Below are 23,536 nucleotides of genomic sequence, written 5' to 3'. Positions count from 1 at the left end.
TAGTTGATACCTGGGCAACATTTCCAAACAATTTCATCCCTCAATTCAGGACAGGTTCTGCTCCATAATCATTCTGTATATGTCTTAATGCATCTGGTATTACTGCTATTGAAGGGATGCCATGAGTTCTGGTATATATGGTAGCGAAAACTGTACCCCTAGAGGTACAATCCTGGGGAGCTATCCCCATTGGCCAGCATGATAGCACTCTGTGTTTTTTCTTGAGGGCTTGTGTGTGTAAACACTGCCTCTAACTGTGATATATTCTGAGCTATCCAGAATGGTATTTTCTCACACCTAGTGGGCATTTTACCCATAACTGTGTGTAGCGTTTGTGGAGTTACTTTAATTGTAGAGCCCTGAATTTGTCCTGCTGGTTTAGCTCTTGTTGGCTGAAGTGTGAGTGTTCTCATAACGAATGGTGTCAGGTTTCTGTAAAGTTTTATTATTTCTTTGTGCAGCGGAAGTAAGTCTGCTTCAGGCTTTGTGTCAATATCTGGGTGCATTGTGTAAGCCGCTAGGACCGCTAGGACCGCCCAAGTCGCTTGGTCTCTGCCGAGCGGAGATTGTCTTACTTTAACTTTTGTGTGTGGGAGGGCGCCTTTAAACCAATTTATGTGCTCCTGGTAGGTGAGCGGAATTTCAATGTCCTCATAAGGACAGTTTTCCTCTAGAGTTTCATACTGAGCGAAAGAATGAAATGTTTTTTGTGCAGGTACCGAGGTCCCTAACATGAGCTGATTTTATGCATTAGGCAGTGTGCCTTGAAATTGATATGTTTGTCAACTGTAAGCCAGTGCAGGTTACAGAAGAGACCAGATGCAGACAAGTGTTTGGGTAGCCATAGCAGAAGCCTTGCGGCAGAGTTCTAGACTACTTGGAGGCATCTTATTGTGGCATATTTTGCCTCCAAGTACAGGATGCTGCCATAATCAAGCCTCAAAAAGATCATGGCTTAGATGACTGCCCTTTGGGCCAAGAAAGGAATGAACCACAGAATCATTTTGAGCCACTTCATGATGGGGAGGCATGTGGAGGCTACTTTAGCCACCTGTGGCTTCATGGACAGGAAGAGTCCAGCTAGAAGCCAAGGTTCTTAACCTTTTTTGTGCGTTCAGGAAGTACTCCCAGCATAGCAGGCCAGTGCAGGGGCCCTCAGAGCTGGGGATTCTTGCCCAATAACATAACCTCAGTCTTATCCCTGTTGGGTTTTAGAGAGTTGGTGTTTATCCAGATGGAGACAAGGCCGAGGCAAGAGTTAAAATCTTCGTAGTTGACTTCCCACCCAGATGACGGTGAAAAGATAATCTGGGTATTGTCCGCATAGGAGAACAGCGTGGTGTAGCACGGTGCAGTGACACCAAGACCAAGCTCTAGGCACACCACTAAACACATAATATTACTATATTTTACTGATAAACAGGCGGTCACAAGTGCATCTCTCTTGCAAGCAATAGGGTCATGATTGAAATGGTGCAGCCAGTGCAGTGGCACCAGGGCCAAACGTTGTCATAACTCCTCTAAACACCAAATATTGCTATATTTTACGACTCGAGAGGCAGTCACAAATGCAGTTACCTTTCAGGCACTAGGGTCATGATTTGAATGGTGCAGAAAGTTGTCAGAACTCCTCTAAATACCTAATATTACTAATTTTACTACTAAACAGGCAGTCACAATTACAGTTACATTACAGTTAAAAGGGGCATTATTTGAATGGTGCAGCAGGTTCAAGGGCACCGTGGTCAAAATCTCTATGGACCCCCACTAAACAGAGATTATAGTTAAATTGTATTACTAAACAGGCATTCACAAGTGCAGTTACCTTGCAGGCTCTAGGGTCATGATTGAAATGGTGCAGCTGGTGCAGTGGCACCGGGGCCACAAGTTGCCATAACTCCTCTGAACTCCAAATAGAGCTATATTTTACTACTAACCTGGCATTCACAAGTGCAGTTGCCTTGCAGGCTCTAGGGTCATGATTGAAATGGTGCAGCAGGTGCAGTGGCACTGGGCCCCAAAGTTGTTATAACTCCTCTAAATACCCACTATTGCTATATTTTACTATTAAACAGGCAGTCACAATTGCAGTTACCTCGCAGTTAAAAGGGGCATAATTTTAATAGTGTAGCAGGTGCAGTGGCACTGTGGTCAAAACCCCAGCTCACTGTCCAGTTTACTTTCTTTAGTTGTTTTTTGAAGATCAATTCTGTGAGGGATGCCACAATAGTACCATATCCCTTTAAAAATCTTGTGCAGTACCCAGTCAAGCCAGGGAACAGCCTGACTTGACTCTGGGTTTTTTGAGCCACCAAGTCAAGAATAGCCTGGATCTTGGGCTGTAAGGGTTGAACATGGCCTCCGCCTAAGAGGTGGCACCAATTATACAACTGAGCCCTGCCCCACCTTGCACTTGTGTGCCTTGATAGTGAGCCCTGCCTTATGCAGGGGCTCAAGTACCTTTCCAAGGTGGATCACTTGATCCTGCTAAGTGGAGCTATAGACCGAAAATCATGAAGATATGCTGCACTAAATGATTCCAGCCCAGTTAGGACTTTGTTAACCAGACTATGGAAGGTTGAAGAGGAATGTGCATTCTTCAGACCAAATAGTATCAAACTAGACTAGTAATGAGGATTGAATAACCCTTAACTCCAGCTTCCCGCTGACTGCAGCTCTGATGCTTCCTTAACTTGGTCAGACTGCCTGTAAATTTGGTTTATGACAGGTAGGCTGTCCCTAGTGTCCACATCATGTGCACACCAGGTTGCCTGACTTGGGGTTAAAGAAAAGAGCTCAGCATAATGCGCCAGGACTTGCCTGCAGTCAGTTTGCTGTAGGACAGTGAGGGTGTCTGAAAAGACAACTTCCTTAACAGACCCATCTTTAGGGTTGTTAGGGAGAAGGTCAGGGTAAGGTACGCTCTTTTCTTCCTGATCCTCATCAGGGATCATAAGCACGGTCTCACCGGGCCTGTCATGAAAAGAGACAAAAATTGTTGTATATAGGTGTGCATTTCCACGTAATACTTCAGTGATGAAAGGAATTAAGGCATTTCACATGAATGAGCCTATGAAGGCTCCTGGAAAGCCAAGGTCCACCAAGTAGGTGACTTCCCCTTCTCCCTCAAGGATAGGGTAGGGCCCCCTCCATTAGTCCTCGGGCTACAAAACCCATACATTCTGCTCTGGCTGAAACTCAACCAGTGAAGCCTTTTGGCCATACCATTGCTTCTAGAGCTCCTGGCTTGCCTCAAGGTTGTGACTTGCTGTTTCCATGTACTCAGCCATCCTGGAACGTAGGCCAAGTCCATAGTCGCCTATGTCTAGGTTGGGCCAGGCTGAGAGGCTTCTCCCAGCCTTCCCTTACCAGACTTAAAGGACATCTAGCACAATGGCCAGACAGAAGCTCAAAGGGACTGAAACCTTTCTGTGGCACCACTCTATAGGCAAAAAGCTAGCGTAGAAACAGGATATTCCATCTCCTTCTGAGTTTCAGAGTTTCATAATCATACCTTTCATGGTCTTGTTGAACCTTCCAACAAGGCCACTGGTTTGTGGGTGATATTGGGTGGTAAACCTATAGGCCACTTCACACTCATTCCACATTGCTTTTAGGTAAGCAGAAACGAAGGGCCTGATTCACAAAGGCAATCTGAGACAAATGTACAACTTTCCAACTGGTATTCACAGATGTCATTTGCAAGTCATATCTTTACGTCTGCAGTCAAGTCGGAATCTCCAGCGTAAGCTGTACTCTCCGTCTCGGGCCGGATACAGTGTAACCAATGGGCCGAAATGCAATTTTTACATAAAGGAACAATAGGAATGTGAGATAAATGGTAGAGGAGGTTATGAAAATCAGTTTGGGCAGGAAAAAGGATTTGGCCAGACATTGCATCACATCCCAGAAAAAATTGCTCCTTTGCATTATGGTACATGCAGTTCACAATCTCCTGACCGCAAGGAGCACCTTTGAGCACCAAGCCTGGTTGACTCGACCATTCTGCACCCAGCCCACCCAACCTGGATACTGGCAAAACTGCTGTGCTCCTGCATCCTGAAGGCACTTGCGGCCCAAGCTCTTGTTTGAGAGCCCACGGACTTATCCACAGGTCTCTCTGTGTAGCCTCTTTTAGGTGGCCAAACTTCTTCATAGCGCACCAGCTACCAACTCCACCAGCATCCTGCTCCTGGAAGGATATGGAACACACCCGACGAACTGCTTGTAGAACTCTGGACCTTGGCTAGCTACACTGCTAAATCCAAAAAGTGAACCCTTGAACTGATAAGGGAATCACTGGACTCTATACAGTGTAATTAATTTTAGTGCAGTATATAGAAAGACAACCTCATACACAGAAGAGTTGTCCTACACTTTTTTCTTTCAACTACGTCGATCGTTGTAACACATAAAATTCTGATGTCAACTAATCTTTTGTATAAAAACAAATCTGTGTAGGATCCATTAACGTATATGATCACACCCACAAAGCTATCCATCTTAAATTTGAGGGCTGCTCCATAGAGACAGGTTGGAGGAGCTTAGACATTTGATGGATGATGCAGCTAAAAGAGACTTGATACCATCAGCCAACAGTGGGAGCATGTTTCTGGGATGCTATGAAAGTGGTGTTTAGAGGGGAACATATCTGTGGTGGCTTACACCAAAGGCAGACAGTTTGGCTGCAAAGTAGAATAGAAAAAGAACTGAAACCAGCTGAAGCAGCCTTTAAAAATTCATAGTCTAGGGAGCATAGATCAGCGATGAACGAGTCGTTTGCCTGTCCAGTGGGCTGGTTAGGGTGCACGTGCACTGCTGGCGCTGTGTTTGCTGTTAGCAGTGAAATAGATGGGAGAGTTTCTTGACTCCTGACTGAGGTGAAACTGTGTGGTCGTGTGTGCATGTGCCCCTGTTGTGCAGTTGGTGTCTATGTCTTCTTGCCTAATCCTTGTTCACCCTGGTCCTTCAGTAAATGTCACTGCCCCTTTGCCATGTCTTCTAGTCAGAGTGTGAGTCTTTCCTTCCATCTCCCCATCTTTATCTGAAGTCTGGCTCACCCTGTCCAGTGCCTACATTTTCGTGGCCTAGTTTTGTGCCTGCATCGTTGGTGCCCCCTGTGTCTCTCTCCCTGTGTCGGTCTCCAGTGTCTCTCTATGCCCATGCCTCCTTGTGCCAGTGTTTACTCAAGTCCTCGTATTTCCTTGTTCAGACCTCACTTGGAACTCCTTCCTCTGGTTCCACCATGTAATAGTTACTGTAAATTCTGTCTCTGCAGAGACATTCACCCTGTAACATTCTATTAAGAATCTCTCAATCATCTAGAGTGTTTATGCTTGTCATACTGTGTAACTCTAGACGTTTCAGTTACTGTTGGGCTTTCGTGTGGTTAGGACGTTTATTATTATACAGATGAATTTAAATAAAGAAGAAGTTATTATAACAAACCCGGAGTCTTTAAGCTTCTTCACACACCAGTCTTGGTGTCACCTTCGTCCTCTTCCTACTGCAACTGTGTCTCCATTGCATAGGTGGGCGAGCCCCTAAAGGCTCGAGCCAGGCTCGGGATAAGTGTCTGGCTCAGCTCGAGGGCCTCTTGGACCTCGAGCATTCATATAGCTTCCGCATGCCCTGGTGCCCACGCTCTTACCTCATCGCTCAAACCTGCCCCTCCAACCCCCTTCCCCTGCCTCAGCCCATGCCCAAGGGGGTCATTTCAAATGCAAGAAGCTTTCAGAGTGCGAGCGCTCTCATGGGGAAATGCACAGTGTGGTGAATCTAGGAAACCTGTGATCAACCCCAGATTCTCTCATTCAGTGTCTCCCCTTGACCATATCTCTGTCCTTCACTCTCTTCCTGTGATCATACATCTATGCCAGTCTCTCCCCCTACTATGTCTCTCCCTCTGACCATGTCTCTCCATGTCAATCTTTCCCTATGACCATGTCTCAATGCCAGTCTCTCTCTAGGACCATGTCTCTATGCCAATCTGTTACATTCCCCTAATTGTTTTCATTTCACTGTCACATGATACTGTCTTTACTTATTGGAACATGGAATGTAATGATGCCTTACTGCATCTTACATGTCAGGTTTCAGATTCCATGTTTGACAGTTACTGAGATTTCTTCATGCTGTCAGACGTGCCGGTCCGGGTCTTAACTTACTTTATGATAAATGATTTATTTTTACCTGGATGTATGGACTCTTCTTCAACAATGTCGACGAGGGACTGAAGATTTTCCAGCCAAGTAATTTACAGCACTGGAGCGGAAAAATTTTCTTCTCGAACTCACTGGCTTTGGCTTATTCGTTCAGTTCTACATAATCTGGATACCGCTTTGATTTTCAATCATCTTGCCGAAAATACGGAATTCGCAGTGTACTTCATGCCTTTTAAATCGATTTTTTTTCGTTTTCCTCAGTTTTGTTATGTAGATGCCCGGTAAAGTATTGCGCTTGTTTCTGATTGGTCACCGACTGTGACCGTGTCCCCACGACGTGTCGGTACAGCGGTTGTCATTGGCTCATGTTGTTGTACTAAAACTGTATTTCATTGGCTACGCGGAGCGTGTCTACGTCATCATGCGAGGGGCCATTTTGCAATTTTTCGATCTTTGTGATTATCGGCAACTCTGAGCCTCGTTTTATCTGTGGTGCAATACAATCATTATCGGTGCTCACTACATCATTATTGGCAACTTTAAACTGTCGCGGCAAGGATTAGACAGCAGCCGAACTACAGGATTTTGTTTATTCTGTCTGGTAACTCATATTTTTCATTGGTAACAATATTTTGAGATTAAACGATTTTTTATTATTATTCTACAGTGATATTGAACTTGTTTTTTCAAGAACTGACTGCCTTACTTTACATATTTTCCTATACAACTTTGGATGAATGACATTACTGCAAGTTACTTCACAAATTATTCAATGTTCCAGAAGATCTATGGGCAACTTTTACTCTTTATATTTTTATTGGTGAACAACATTTCTGCACGTTCCCATTAAGTATTTTGGGGATTTTAAGGGACAGCATTCATTTTGTACTCATTTTACATTCAGCTAGCATATTTACACACCGAAGTTAGATTGTGAGTTTAGGTAGTTGTTGTGTTTCATTTTGGTATTAGTTCATTTTCTTTTATCACTATTACTACTGCTATTACCATACAATGCAATTTGACACTCCATCCAAATGTTTGCAAACAAAAGGCGAACCACCCATTCCTTGGACAAGATGGAAGGAGTTTTTTACTTACCTCAAAGCAATGGATGGAGAACGCATGTCTGCTGAAAGGAAAAAGAACATATTTTTGCATTGTCTTGGATCAGAAGGACAGTTCGTTTTCAGAACTTTACCACCTGTGAGATCTGGTGGTGATACTAATGTGTATGATGAAGCTATTTTAAGGATTGAGGGTAGATTCAAACCAACTACTAGTGTTGTGCTTAATAGGTTTAAGTTTTGTACTAGAGTTCAGGATGAAAATGAAAGCTTTGATGAATTCCTAACCGCTCTCCGTGCATTGCCTTTGCATTGTAACTTTGGTTTGATGACTGATGAAATGATCAGGGATCAGATCATAGTACATGTAAAAAGCAAGAAAGTTCAAGAACAATTGTGGATCTTAGGTGATCCCAGTTTGGAAACAGCGATTAGTACAGCTAAAGCTCTTGAGCAATCTGACAAATAGATTAAGTCTCTTGACAAAGCTACTACCTCTACTGCTTCTAATTCTGGTTGTGAGATTAGTACTGTTAAGTCTCAAGAGTCTAAGAATTCTTATGTTTACAAAAATGATGGTAAAAACAAGCAATACTATTGTTACAGATGTGGTAATCCTGACCATATTGCTTCTTTTCCGCAATGTCCTGCTATAGGTAAGCAATGCAACAAGTGTGGTCGTTCAGGACATTTTTCTAAAACGTGTAAAAACACTGTTAAATCTTTTCATGAAACAAGGAAACCATCATTTTCTTCTCCAAAAATTGTTAATGGTAAAGTGTCTTATGTTTCTGACGAAGTGAAGAGTACCTAAGAAACTTCAGAGTCTAGTATTGTTGTATCAGTCCAAGACTCATTTGATATATCACAGACTGACAAAATACCGTCTCCCAAATGCTTAGTAAGTATTTTGGGCAAAGTTTTGGAACTCATGGCAGACTCTGGTTCTCCGTGGACCATTATTACGCAAGAATATTGTACGGAATCGTTTGGAGACTTGGTGGATATTAATGCTCTATGTGAACCAGATATTATTGCTTACAATTTTGACGGTTCAAACATTGATTTCATTGGTTTTATAGAGGTACTTATTTCTTTTAAAAGCAGTTCAGCTGTCATCAAATTATATGTAGTTTACAAGGGTGTGAATGTGTTGGGTTGGCGGGACCAAGCCAAATTAAGGATTATTTTGAATCCCAGGATGAAAGATCCTGTTTCTGTTCTTACAGTATCTATGTCTAACGTTGAATTCAGTACCTTACCAGCATCCACTGATTTTCCACAATTTTTTCCAAATGTATTTTCTGACAAGTTAGGGAAATTCAAAGGTTTTAGCCACAGAATTAAGGTGAAGCCCAGTTCTATTCCAGTCAGACAGAAATTAAGGGAAGTTCCTATAAGCATTAGAAATGAACTTAAAGACATGTTAGATTCAATGATTAAGGATGACATAATTGAGTCTTCAGAACGGGTATCTCCCATCGTTTTTGCCCTTAAACGGGATAAAAGTATCAGATTATGTGTGGATTTAAGAGCATTGAACACTAATCCAGTCACAGATTGTCACCCACTTCCCAATATAAACGAAATGATATGTATGTTGGATGGTGCATGTGTATTTTCCACTTTAGATCTTAGGTCTGCACACCATCAGATCGAACTTACTGAAGACTCTAAGCATTTTACAGCTTTCATTACTCCTCATGGCTTATTCCAATTTAAAAGGATGCCTTTTGGTTTGGCTTAGGCCGCTTCAGTATTTCAGAGGGCTATGTACCACATGTTTAAGGATGTAGGAATGTATGTCAAGTGTTTCCAGGATGACATTCTGTTTTTTTCAAAAAATGACAATGAGCATCTTATCCATCTCAAAGAAGTTTGCTCTAGGTTAGAGCAATTTGGTTTAACACTTAAGAGTAGTAAATGCAAGTTTTTTTGTAAATCTGTCGAGTACTTGGGCCATACTCTTTCAGGCGAGCGTGTTGTACCTAAGAAGGCTCTTGTTGATGCCATTATCAATGCTCCTGCACCTGATGACAAGGAAAAATTACTTTCTTTTGCAGGTTTATGTGAATATTATAGCAAGTTTATACAGAATTTCGCGACTAAAGTGGAACCTCTTAGAGAATTGACTAGGAATTCAGCAAATTTTGTTTGGACTGAGAGACAACAACTTGGTTTCAAGCAGATTAAAAATTGGATTGTTAGTGCTCCCACTCTTAAATCATTTTGTATTAACAAAAAATGCATCATTATAGAGGATGCCCACCTTTATGGGCTTGGAGGTGTTCTCAGGCAATGTTCTGGTAAAGAAGAGTGGTGTGTCGCGTTTGCCTCAAGAACTTTGTCAACCACAGAAAGAAGGTATTCAGTAATTGAGAGAGAATTATTAGCCTGTATCTGGGCAGTTGAGCATTTTTCGTAATTATGTTTGGAGAAATAGGTTCATACTTAGGACGGATCATAAGCCACTTGTTGGAACTTTATCTCCTGGAGGTGGGTGGAATTCCACTGCTCGGATAGCCCGGTTGACATCCCGACTTCAAGAATATGATTTTGAAATTGTATATGAAGAAGTAATGTCACGGCTGATTTTCTTTCGAGGTTACCTTGCGAAGAAGATAACATTTAAGTTGTTGAGCAAGATGATGAAGTCATTGCTACTATAAACTAAAACTATATAGGAGGACAAATTAAGGGGGTCAATAGGAGTTAGCAGCGTAAGGGCACTAGTGGTGCATACATGCTTTGATAGTTTTTGTGAAGAAGGGGTTTACGATATTACAATCTGTTCATTACTGATCGTGTGAAAGGGAAGTACTGCAGAGAGTTTGCCCACAGTTTGCTGTTGGTTAATCTGAATAAAGCTAACATCAATAGTTTAAGTGAAGTGCATGAGACTACGATTCAAACTGTATTGCATGGTTAATTAAAGTATTTTGATTTGTTCACTTTCAGTTGCCCCTGACGAAGGACCCTTGAGGTCTGAAATGCATTGGGTTTAATAAACTGCTTTTTAATGGACCTGGCTTTTGTACGTGTTCTTGGGAGAGGTTCGGATGGCCCCGCATGAACATAAGAAACTTGGAAAATGTCCGTTCTTTGCATGGCGACGTAAAACTGCGATGAACATAAAAATGGATAATAAATACAGTATAAAAGGATGAAAACAGAGCAATAAGTGTTAAAGTATGAAGCATGGCTGCAAATGCATTCGTGAAATAATGCTGTGCCACGGGTTTGGGGCCTGAAGGTGTCCCATTATGATGATGTTCAGTTTCTCCCTATGACCATGTCTCACTCCTTCATTCTCTCCCTCTGGCCATGTCTCTCCATGCCAATCCTTCCCTATGATCATGTCTCTATGCCAGTCTCTCCCCGTGTCCATGTCTCTCTATGCCAGTCTCTCCCTGTGGCCATGTCTCTCTATGCCTGTCTTTCCCCGTGTCCATGTCTCTCTATGCCAGTCTTTCCCCGTGTCCATGTCTCTCTATGCCAGTCTCTCCCCATGTCCATGTCTCTCTATGCCAATCTCTACCCGTGTCCATGTCTCTCTATGCCAGTCTCTCCCTGTGGCCGTGTCTCTCTATGCCAGTCTCTCCCGTGTCCATGTCTCTCTATGCCAGTCTCTCCCCGTGGCCATGTCTCTTTATGCCAGTTTCTCCCCGTGGCCATGTCTCTTTATGCTAGTCTCTCCCCATTGCCATGTCTCTCTATGCCAGTCTCTCCCCGTGTCCATGTCTCTATGCCAGTCTCTCCCCGTGTCCATGTCTCTCTCCATGCCAGTCTCTCCCGTGTCCATGTCTCTATGCCAGTCTCTCCCCATGGCCATGTCTCTTTATGCCAGTCTCTCCCCGTGGCCATGTCTCTCTATGCCAGTCTCTCCCGTGTCCATGTTTCTCTATGCCAGTCTCTCCTCGTGGCCATGTCTCTTTATGCCAGTCTCTCCCCGTGTCCATGTCTCTTTATGCCAGTCTCTCCCCGTGGCCATGTCTCTTTATGCCAGTCTCTCCCCGTGTCCATGTCTCTTTATGCCAGTCTCTCCCCGTGGCCATGTCTCTCTATGCCAGTCTCTCCCCGTGTCCATGTCTCTTTATGCCAGTCTCTCCCCGTGTCCATGTCTCTTTATGCCAGTCTCTCCCGTGTCCATGTTTCTCTATGCCAGTCTCTCCCCGTGGCCATGTCTCTTTATGCCAGTCTCTCCCCGTGTCCATGTCTCTTTATGCCAGTCTCTCCCCGTGGCCATGTCTCTTTATGCCAGTCTCTCCCGTGTCCATGTTTCTCTATGCCAGTCTCTCCCCGTGGCCATGTCTCTTTATGCCAGTCTCTCCCCGTGTCCATGTCTCTTTATGCCAGTCTCTCCCCATGGCCATGTCTCTCTATGCCAGTCTCTCCCCGTGTCCATGTCTCTTTATGCCAGTCTCTCCCCGTGTCCATGTCTCTCTATGCCAGTCTCTCCGCGTGGCCATGTCTCTTTATGCCAGTCTCTCCTGTGTCCATGCCTCTATGCCAGTCTCTCCCCGTGTCCATGTCTCTTTATGCCAGTCTCTCCCCGTGGCCATGTCTCTATGCCAGTCTCTCCCCGTGTCCATGTCTCTATGCCAGTCTCTCCGCGTGGCCATGTCTCTTTATGCCAGTCTCTCCTGTGTCCATGCCTCTATGCCAGTCTCTCCCCGTGTCCATGTCTCTTTATGCCAGTCTCTCCCTGTGGCCGTGTCTCTCTATGCCAGTCTCTCCGCGTGGCCATGTCTCTTTATGCCAGTCTCTCCCCGTGGCCGTGGCTCTCTATGCCAGTCTCTCCGCGTGGCCATGTCTCTATGCCAGTCTCTCCCGTGTCCATGTCTCTTTATGCCAGTCTCTCCCCGTGGCCATGTCTCTCTATGCCAGTCTCTCCTGTGTCCATGCCTCTATGCCAGTCTCTCCCGTGTCCATGTCTCTTTATGCCAGTCTCTCCCCGTGGCCATGTCTCTCTATGCCAGTCTCTCCTGTGTCCATGCCTCTATGCCAGTCTCTCCCCGTGTCCATGTCTCTTTATGCCAGTCTCTCCCCGTGTCCATGTCTCTTTATGCCAGTCTCTCCCCGTGTCCATGTCTCTTTATGCCAGTCTCTCCCCGTGGCCATGTCTCTTTATGCCAGTCTCTCCTGTGTCCATGCCTCTATGCCAGTCTCTCCTGTGTCCATGCCTCTATGCCAGTCTCTCCCCGTGGCCATGTCTCTCTATGCCAGTCTCTCCTGTGTCCATGCCTCTATGCCAGTCTCTCCCCGTGTCCATGTTTCTCTATGCCAGTCTCTCCCCGTGGCCATGCCTCTATGCCAGTCTCTCCCCGTGGCCATGTCTCTCTATGCCAGTCTCTCCCCGTGGCCATGTCTCTCTATGCCAGTCTCTCCCCGTGGCCATGTCTCTCTATGCCAGTCTCTCCTGTGTCCATGCCTCTATGCCAGTCTCTCCCCGTGTCCATGTTTCTCTATGCCAGTCTCTCCTGTGTCCATGCCTCTATGCCAGTCTCTCCCCGTGTCCATGTTTCCCTATGCCAGTCTCTCCTGTGTCCATGCCTCTATGCCAGTCTCTCCCCGTGTCCATGTCTCTCTATGCCAGTCTCTCCTGTGTCCATGCCTCTATGCCAGTCTCTCCCCGTGGCCATGTCTCTTTATGCCAGTCTCTCCCCGTGTCCATGTCTCTCTATGCCAGTCTCTCCCCGTGGCCATGTCTCTCTATGCCAGTCTCTCCTGTGTCCATGTCTCTATGCCAGTCTCTCCCAGTGTCCATGTCTCTATGCCAGTCTCTCCCCGTGTCCATGTCTCTCTATGCCAGTCTCTCCCCATTGCCATGTCTCTTTATCCCAGTCTCTCCCGTGTCCATGTTTCTCTATGCCAGTCTCTCCCCGTGGCCATGTCTCTTTATGCCAGTCTCTCCCCGTGTCCATGTCTCTTTATGCCAGTCTCTCCCCATGGCCATGTCTCTCTATGCCAGTCTCTCCCCGTGTCCATGTCTCTTTATGCCAGTCTCTCCCCGTGTCCATGTCTCTCTATGCCAGTCTCTCCGCGTGGCCATGTCTCTTTATGCCAGTCTCTCCTGTGTCCATGCCTCTATGCCAGTCTCTCCCCGTGTCCATGTCTCTTTATGCCAGTCTCTCCCCGTGGCCATGTCTCTATGCCAGTCTCTCCCCGTGTCCATGTCTCTATGCCAGTCTCTCCGCGTGGCCATGTCTCTTTATGCCAGTCTCTCCTGTGTCCATGCCTCTATGCCAGTCTCTCCCCGTGTCCATGTCTCTTTATGCCAGTCTCTCCCTGTGGCCGTGTCTCTCTATGCCAGTCTCTCCGCGTGGCCATGTCTCTTTATGCCAGTCTCTCCCCGTGGCCGTGGCTCTCTATGCCAGTCTCTCCGCGTGGCCATGTCTCTATGCCAGTCTCTCCCGTGTCCATGTCTCTTTATGCCAGTCTCTCCCCGTGGCCATGTCTCTCTATGCCAGTCTCTCCTGTGTCCATGCCTCTATGCCAGTCTCTCCCGTGTCCATGTCTCTTTATGCCAGTCTCTCCCCGTGGCCATGTCTCTCTATGCCAGTCTCTCCTGTGTCCATGCCTCTATGCCAGTCTCTCCCCGTGTCCATGTCTCTTTATGCCAGTCTCTCCCCGTGTCCATGTCTCTTTATGCCAGTCTCTCCCCGTGTCCATGTCTCTTTATGCCAGTCTCTCCCCGTGGCCATGTCTCTTTATGCCAGTCTCTCCTGTGTCCATGCCTCTATGCCAGTCTCTCCTGTGTCCATGCCTCTATGCCAGTCTCTCCCCGTGGCCATGTCTCTCTATGCCAGTCTCTCCTGTGTCCATGCCTCTATGCCAGTCTCTCCCCGTGTCCATGTTTCTCTATGCCAGTCTCTCCCCGTGGCCATGCCTCTATGCCAGTCTCTCCCCGTGGCCATGTCTCTCTATGCCAGTCTCTCCCCGTGGCCATGTCTCTCTATGCCAGTCTCTCCCCGTGGCCATGTCTCTCTATGCCAGTCTCTCCTGTGTCCATGCCTCTATGCCAGTCTCTCCCCGTGTCCATGTTTCTCTATGCCAGTCTCTCCTGTGTCCATGCCTCTATGCCAGTCTCTCCCCGTGTCCATGTTTCCCTATGCCAGTCTCTCCTGTGTCCATGCCTCTATGCCAGTCTCTCCCCGTGTCCATGTCTCTCTATGCCAGTCTCTCCTGTGTCCATGCCTCTATGCCAGTCTCTCCCCGTGGCCATGTCTCTTTATGCCAGTCTCTCCCCGTGTCCATGTCTCTCTATGCCAGTCTCTCCCCGTGGCCATGTCTCTCTATGCCAGTCTCTCCTGTGTCCATGTCTCTATGCCAGTCTCTCCCAGTGTCCATGTCTCTATGCCAGTCTCTCCCCGTGTCCATGTCTCTCTATGCCAGTCTCTCCCCATTGCCATGTCTCTTTATGCCAGTCTCTCCCGTGTCCATGTCTCTCTATGCCAGTCTCTCCTGTGTCCATGCCTCTATGCCAGTCTCTCCCCGTGGCCATGTCTCTTTATGCCAGTCTCTTCCCGCGTCCATGTCTCTCTATGCCAGTCTCTCCCCGTGGCCATGTCTCTCTATGCCAGTCTCTCCCCATTGCCATGTCTCTTTATGCCAGTCTCTCCCCGTGGCCATGTCTCTTTATGCCAGTCTCTCCCCGTGTCCATGTCTCTATGCCAGTCTCTCCCCATTGCCATGTCTCTTTATGCCAGTCTCTCCCGTGTCCATGTCTCTCTATGCCAGTCTCTCCTGTGTCCATGCCTCTATGCCAGTCTCTCCCCGTGGCCATGTCTCTTTATGCCAGTCTCTCCCCATTGCCATGTCTCTTTATGCCAGTCTCTCCCCGTGTCCATGTCTCTTTATGCCAGTCTCTCCCCGTGTCCATGTCTCTATGCCAGTCTCTCCCTGTGTCCATGCCTCTATGCCAGTCTCTCCCCGTGGCCATGTCTCTTTATGCCAGTCTCTCCCCGTGGCCATGTCTCTATGCCAGTCTCTCCTGTGGCCATGTCTCTTTATGCCAGTCTTTTCCCGCCTCCAGTGAGCCCTTCAACCTTGTGTGCTTCGGGTCAGGGCCCTCTTTCAGCTGTTGTGGGAGAGAGGGCCGCCACATGTGGAAGGAGATTAGAACATCTGGTGAATGTGCGATCCCAGGTCAAATACGAAAAAGCTATCTCATAATTGATTAAAATCAGTGATCTTCTGTGTCCCAGACCTCTCTCGCTGGCATTACATCAGCGTACACGCTGCTAGCCTGAAGCATGAGAGACCTTTGGTGATGTCACAAGGTGAATGATGCTTTTCTCACTTTGACGTAACCAGTCCTCCGCGTTGCCATGACAGTAGCGGCTCGACGCACTGCTGGCCCGAAGCATGATACTTGTTATGATGTCATAAAGTTAACAATGCGTTGCTCACTGTGACGTTACACAGGGCCGTAGCCACGGGGGCCCCTGTGGTGCCGGGCACTCCCAACATCATGTTTGGGCCCCCTTAAGGTCACGAGCCCTAATTGAGCCCAATTCGTTTGACTGCGAGAGTGCGAGTCCTTCTGCCCGCAGGCTGCTTCATGACCCCGCCGGGACGTGTGTAATTATTGCGCTGGGCTCAGGTGGTCCTCTGCCTCTGACAGGGGCCAGCGTGGGGGAGGGGGGAGGGGGCCAGCGTGGGGGAGGGGGGAGGGCCACACCCTTGTTCCCGGGGCACCACAGCTTCTTCTCGCAGGTCGGACGGGCTGCTCCACGCCCATCCCCTCGTGCTGCAGCATGCTCGTCTGCCCCTGCCCATGTCACTGCCCCCTCGGGCCTGCCATAGCTGTGGTCACCCTCGGTGCCCGAATCTACCACTCTTCTTCTCTGCCCTCTGTCAGGGAGGGCACACCGGGACCCGGGGACGGCGGGGGGCCTGCCTGCTGGGAGATGAGCCCTGCCCTCCTACTGCAAGAGCGACCGAGGACCCCGACACACTACCTGAATAGAAGGTCGTGTTAGTAAGTGAGTAGGGTTGTCACCATTTCATGAGAATATAAATACCGTAGGCATTTTAACATTCTGCAAAGGCCCGAAAGTGACTGAAGTAGAACTTTATCTGTAATCGCATGTATTACTTTTTAACATTCCTTGTTTACTTTAACAATCAGATCAGAGTCATTAAGGCAGCGGTGGAACACATGTTAAAGTGATGTCTTCTTGTGTTACCTTTGAGAGTATGTACTGATAAGGGGAAAATACTGGCCTTTGGTGATTTTCTTACATTAGTATCTCCCTGGACATTAGAATCCTGGTATAAAACGAGCCAGGTAGCAACCCTACAAGTGACTCCCTTTGAACCACCTTGACTCCCCGTCTTCCTGAGTGGCTGTGACCCCAGTGGGGGGGAATGAATGGAAGCCTGGGAGACCTTCCCACATGGCCTGTCTCTGCGGTCCCTTTGACACTTAAGCGATGGATCCAAGCAGCTTGGACTCCGGTACCAGTCTGACCATGCTTGCATGACTGTGATGGCGTCTGTCTCCAGGATACACTTTCGCTTATATCTATAGTGGGTGATTCCATAGGTTTGCAGATTCATCCTGCGGCAGGTGTTTTTATAACTTGCCTACCTTGAGGGTACTCATTTCTATTGCCAGAATTCGAACCGTGGGCCTGGTGACTAGACTAGGCAGACATGTCAGAAGCTGGTGTTGGGTTCGCGGTGAGTTTGGTTGATAGGAGTGGTGGGAGAGACTGGTGGAGTTGTTATGTTACTGCGTCTGCTATAAGATTCTGTGTCCACGATGAAGAGTGCCCTTCTTTGGAAATGTCTCCTCTTTCCTCACATGGGCTTCTCTTGGCTTTTAATAGCTCCCCAGGCCCTGAATGCCTGGCCTCAATCACTGCAAGTCCACCCACCTCCCCCTACATCTTTGGCTTATTCCTGAAGCCTGTTAGACCCTTCCATGGCCCTCTGGAGAGCTGTGTCGTGTCAAAGGATCACTCCCATCCCTCTGTCCAAGGCTCCTGACACTCGGGAGAACTGGTAATGCAGACTATGCACGGTGCATGTGAGGGTTGGGTGTGAGTATGTGGTGAGGTAGTGTGAATAGGTGAATGTTTAAAAAGTGCCTGGCTTGTGGGGTAGGTCAGCACTATTTTAATGAGCCCCCGGGCTGGTACTATTAAAAAGGGTGCAGATTGAGGTGATTATGTGTTATTAACCTCTTGGATGCTATGGGAATTCCCCTGCTGTGCTGGGATTTCGTGATCCTCATTGGTTTATGACGAGCTGGGCTCGTCATGAGCGTGCGAGGAGGCTACTGCATGACGAGCCCAGCTCGTCATGAGCGTGGAAGGGGTTAAGCACATCGCCTCTTGGGTGCGTCGACATGTTTCGGAGATCAACTCCTTCTTCAGGACAGGGTGCACCACACCCCACCTTACTCACGTTTTCTTAAGTAAAAAAGTGTATTTACAAAAGAGTGGAGATGTAGTACTAAAATGTGCCTACAAATTGAATGAAGTTCTCTGCCAATATGCAAATAACCTAGAAGGAAAAAAGGAAAAAAAGAAGACCACAGATGTAGTACTCCACTCCTCATATTCGTACATGGTGCAGCGATCTGTAACAAATGTATTAATAGTGTAGGGTCACTAGACAAAATTATGTCATGCTACATGTGCAGGTGGCCCTGTAAAAAAGAAGACAAAATACAGTACAAACACACACATAACATGAAACACACACTCTAGAAGAACAATAGTTACTTACCTGTAATCTGTGGTTCTCCAGTATTGGTGTCTTTCATAGATTCACATGCCTGAATCATTCCCCGTCGTCGGAGTAGGAGTCCCACGGTACATAAAAAAGCAGTAATAAGCCATTTGTACATAGCAAATAACAGTTACAATAAAACCAGGAAGTGAAGTAGCCTCAGCTACCAATGAAAAACTTCCACATTAGTGACCATCCAAGTCATTATGTTAGACCAAACTGCAGCCAATCAGGCCACAGCTCCCACCTAGGTATTCTCCCCAGAGACCCAGGCTGTCAGATTTTTGTAGCACTGGAGTGTACCAGAGTATATATAGCTATATCATAACAGTCTGGGTGAGACTCTGAGGGGAGGTGGGTGGGTGCATGTGAATCTATGAAAGACACCAATACTGGAGAACCACAGATTACAGGTAAGTAACTATTGTTCTTCTCCAGTATTTGGGGTGTCTTTCATAGATTCACATGCCTGAATCCGAGTAGTTAGCAGTAATACAATATCTCGCTCTTATACGCCAAAACATAGTTATCATGCATAAAAGAAAGCAATGCAACATCATAAGAAAAGCGTAAAGAGTGTAAAGGAGGTGGGAGAGAACATCAGAGGCTCACCTTACTGAAACAGATTTCGTAGGACTGCTCTCCCCACCGAGGCATCGGTGTCGCTTGAAGAATCCAGACAGTAATGCCTCGTGAATGTGTGTCTGCTGGACCATGTTGCTGCTCTGCAAATATGCGGGAGAGGCACACCAGCAAACGCAGTTGAAGAGGAGACTGCTCTTGTAGAATGGGCTCTAGGTAAGGTCTGTAAGGGTTTACCTGCTTGTTGATGGCAGAGCCCTATCGTGGATGAGACCCACCTGGCGATAGTCTGTTTAGTAACAGCACAGCCTTGTCTTGGTCTGCCATATGCCACAAATAGCTGATCCGTCTTCCTGATGGCAGCTGTTCTTGAAAGATAAAATTTAAGGCATCTCTTAATGTCTAATGTGTGTAAAGTCCGCTCAGCTGGTGACTGCGGATTGGGAAAAAATGTCTTAAGTATCACAGGCTCATTGAGATGAAAATCCGATGGTACTTTGGGCATGTACTTCGGGTTGGTGCGTAGTATCACAGAGTCAGGTGTGAATTGCAAGAATGGTGGCTTAATGGTGAATGCTTGCATGTCACTCACTCGTCTGGCTGAAGTTAGTGCCAGCAGTAATGCAACCTTCCAAGTGATGAACTTGAGATCGACCTTATGAATAGGCTCAAAGGGATGGCGAAGAAGCTGTGCTAGGACAATATTCAAATGCCAAGATGGAGGTGGCCGGCGTACAGGTGGAAACATACGAAATAAACCTTTAAAGAATTGTTGTATTATCCTTGAGGAGTATAGAGAAGTCTTACCGTCCTGACGGTATCGTGATATGGCGGCTAAGAACACCTTAAGTGTTGAGTGCGCCAAACCTGATTTAGCGAGCTGCAAAAAGAAGGGCAATATCGCTTCTGGCTCCGCAGTCATTGGATGCAAATTCATAGTGTGGCACCAAACACAGAAACGTTTCCACTTTAGTTTGTAAGTTTTGTTTGTGGAAGGCGCCCTAGCATTGGCCAGGACTTCCTGACAGTCTTGTGGAATGTTCAAGTGCGCAAACTCGTGGTGTTGAGGAGCCAAGCCGATAATTTCAGAGATTGAGGGTCTGGATGAAACACCTTGCCTTCTTGGATTGTTAGAAGGTGTGGAATTCGGGGCAGTTGAATTGGCTCGCACTCTGATAGAAGGAGAAGCTGCGTGAACCAATATTGTCGTGGCCACCGTGGAGCAATCAGGATAATTCGACACGGTTGCTTTCTCATTTTCTTGATGACTTTGGGTATTAGCGGAATTGGCGGGAAGGCGTAGGCAAAGATCCGTTCCCAATTGAGTGATAGAGCGTCCCCGCAAGAGACCCTGTGGGGAATCCAGCTCGCAAAGTGAGTACATTTCTTGTTCTGATAAGTTGCAAACAGGTCCAGATCGGGGAGACCCCACCTCTGGAAGATCCGATCCAGCGCTGGCTGATGCAGTTCCCATTCGTGAGTGCTGTTCTTGGATCTGCTCAGCGAATCTGCCAGTACATTGGCTACTCCCGGAACATGCACCGCTGACAAGTTGATGTCGTTATCCAGAGCCCAAGTCCAGATCTCTTGAGCCTGTTGAGACAACCGGGCTGATCTTGTGCCCCCCTGCTTGTTCAGGTAATGCATGCTCGTTGTGTTGTCTGTTCGAATCAACACTGTGGAGCCTTGTAGGATTGCCAGAAAGGATTTTAGGGCGAGGAAAATGGCTCGTAACTCCAGCAGATTGATGTGCCATTTCTTCTGTTGAGCGTCCCATTTGCCGCTGATCGTCATCCCTTGAAGGTGAGCGCCCCAACCTTCTAGGGAGGCATCCGTGGTCAATATGAATCTTGGGATTTCTGCGAGGAAGGCACAGCCGATTTGTAGGTTGCGTGCCTGACTCCACCACAGGATTGTGTCCTTCATTCGAGGCGTCAGTGTAATGAGATCCTCGAAGGACCCCGATATCTGCATCCATTGGTGACTGAGTTCCTCTTGTAATGGTCTCATCCTCAGACGACAGTTTGGAGTGAGAGGGATGCACGAAGAGATCATCCCTAGGAAAGATTTGAATCTCCGAACAGAAACGTACTCTTTTCTGAGGAGTGTGGTTGCCATCGTTCTGATCTTTGTCTGCCTTTCGTTTGAAATGAAGACCTGGGCGAGCTTGGAATCCAGCGTTGCTCCTAAGAAGGACTTTCTTTGAGATGGAATTAGATCTGATTTCTCGAAGTTCACTGAAAACCCCAGGCTTTGAAACAGGCAAAGGCATTTTTGGACATGGTCGTTTGTTGTGGCGTAGGAATTGGCCTTGATAAGGCAATCGTCCAGATAAGGGTATATTTGAATTCCCTGTAATCGTAGGTGCGCCGCTACGGGTGCTAGCACTTTCGTGAATACCCTCGGGGCTGAACGTAGTCCAAAGGGAAGCACCTTGAATTGGAAATCCCTGCCAGCCACTCTGAACCTTAGGAACTTCCTGTGTCTGTGGAAGATAGGAACGTGGAAGTAGGCATCCTGAAGGTCGAGTGTTGCCAAGTGGTCCCCTTCTGCCAAAAACTGTAGGATCTCCTGAAGTGTTAACATTCTGAACGTCAATTTTTTGATGAATTTGTTTAGGGCACGCAAATCGAGGATTGGGCGCCATTCCCCTGATTTTTTGCGTATCAAGAAAAAACGAGAGTAAAAACCTGTCCCTCTCTGGTGTCGAGGTACTCTCTCGATTGCCCCTTTTCGAATCATGGAATTGATTTGGATGAAGAGCTCCTTGAGATGTGCTGGGGGCGGCCCTTTTGGAGGAGAATTTGGAGGGGTTTTTACAAATTCTAAAATGTGTCCCTTGGATACCACATCCAGCACCCATTTGTCTGTAGTAATCTTGGACCATTTTGAGTAATGTTGGGATATTCTTCCTCCAATTCGTTTTTGGCGGGGACACTTTGGCGGCAGGAAGTGAACCTCACTTCTTGTTGGTGTTATCTCTTCCGCGATATGTCGCTTTTCCTCGGGGCTGTGTGTAAGAGTTACGTCTTTGGCCATAAGGCTGCTGCTTATATGGCTGGTACCTCTGTGTGTTTTGAGAAGTGGTGTAGTTGCCCTGTTGGTAATATCCTCCCCTATTGGAGAAATTTCCCCTTCCTCTTGCGCCACGAAAGGAAGATTTTCGAAATTGCAGAGTGCCCAAAGATCGTGCAGTTTCAGTATCCTTTTTGATGGCCTGCAAAGCCTCATCCACGTGCGAGCCGAATAGGAACTCGCCATCATAAGGCATATTTAAGACCTTGGACTGTACTTCATGTCTAAAGGATGTAGATTTCAACCATCCCTCTCTCCGAAGGACTGCGGCTCCTGCCAATTGTCTGAAGCCTGTAGCTGCTACATCCACTGCAGCGTCAATGATCTCTGACGACGCACACTCCCCTTCTTGTAAAATTTTGATAGCCTCAGACCGGTCCGGTTCAGGCAGTTTCTTAATATAAGGCGAAATGTCAGACCACATTTGCCTATCGTATCGGCCAAGAATCGCCATAGAATTAGCAACTCTTACTGTGGTTGCTGCAATTGTGGAAACTTTTTTGCCAATGGTATCGAGTCGTCTTCCGTCTCTGTCTGTAGGCGTGGAGATTTGAGATGATGGGTTTTTCGCCCTTTTTTGAGCTGCTTGTGCAATGACTGAGTCTGTCTTGGCCTGTCCAATCAGGCAAGCCGGTGAGGAAGCAGGCGCTCTGTATTTTTTATCCACTCGTGGCAAAACTGGAGGTAAAGAGTTTGGAGTGGCCATGATCTTTAGACCTTCTTTTCAAATAAACTCTATGATCGGTATCGACCAGCTCTGTCTTTGGGACAGATTTTTGAAATCATACAGGAAACAATCATCCTGTTTTGTCTCCATGGTAATGAGAAATCGTTTGGTAGCGTTATCCATAATCCTATGGAAATTTGCAATATCCACTGGTGGTGATTCAGCCTTCGGCTGTTCATCTGGAGCAGGGGAGTCAGCCTGATAATCCTCATACTCCGACGAATCCGAGTCATCCAATTCTCCTTCTTCCTGAGCCTCCTCTTCAGAATTGTCATCCACCGGTTGAGTAGATGGTACCGGCATGGATGGGGCATGTACCGATTCTTCCCTGTTAGGAGGGACTGAATGCGGAGTTCCTCTAGGCGGGGGGGAAGTGATGTGTGATTCGCCCGATTCCGAGGGCGGAAAACGTTGATAGTAATCATCCAACATGGACATTAAATTTCTAAATAATTCCATGGGCATTTGTGTCCCTGATGGGGGTGCAGGATCCAACCCTGTGTGTTGCGTCACCTGCTCCTCTTCCTCCTGTTCTTTAACGTGTATGAGCAAGTCAGATGGACTCGTAGCTGCCGGAAATAAGTCTCCACCAGAGTCCTCGTCAGAATCCAAAAGCCTGTCTGGCATCGTGAGTGGTGACATACATGCAGCCTGAGATGGGCGTTGTAGAATCGCCGCAGTGGTGGCTGGAGAAGGCAACGATATGGGGTTGCTCTTTGCAGACCATACTTGAAGATCTGTGCAAGTTGACAGTTTTGGCGTCATTGGATTCCCTTGGGCCACCGAGAAGTCCTGTGGCATTGACTTTGCTGTGAGGGACGAACTCGCCGTCGTCGACGACTGTGGCTGGAGAGGTCTCGTCGACGATCCATTTTTCGATGTCGACGACGTCGTCGTCGTCGACGGGACACCTTTCGTCGTCGACGGAACATTTTTCTTCGTCGACGGGGTCGTCGACGGGGCCGTCGACGGCGTTATCTTCCTCGTCGACGAGGCCGTCGTCGACGACTTCGTCGACGACTTCGTCGACGGGGCCGTCGACGGTGTTTTCTTCGTCGACGGTTGGATCGTCGACGGAGTCTTCCTCGTTGACGATGAGTCCGTCTACGGGTGCTTCGTCGACGGTGAAGCCGTCGACGGCAAGGCTTTCTTCGTCGACGGTAGTGTCGTCGTCGACG

Source organism: Lissotriton helveticus, chromosome 5_1 (genome assembly GCF_964261635.1).
Source record: "Lissotriton helveticus chromosome 5_1, aLisHel1.1, whole genome shotgun sequence".
Classification (NCBI taxonomy): Eukaryota; Metazoa; Chordata; class Amphibia; order Caudata; family Salamandridae; genus Lissotriton; species Lissotriton helveticus.
This window is presented reverse-complemented; position numbering follows the sequence as displayed.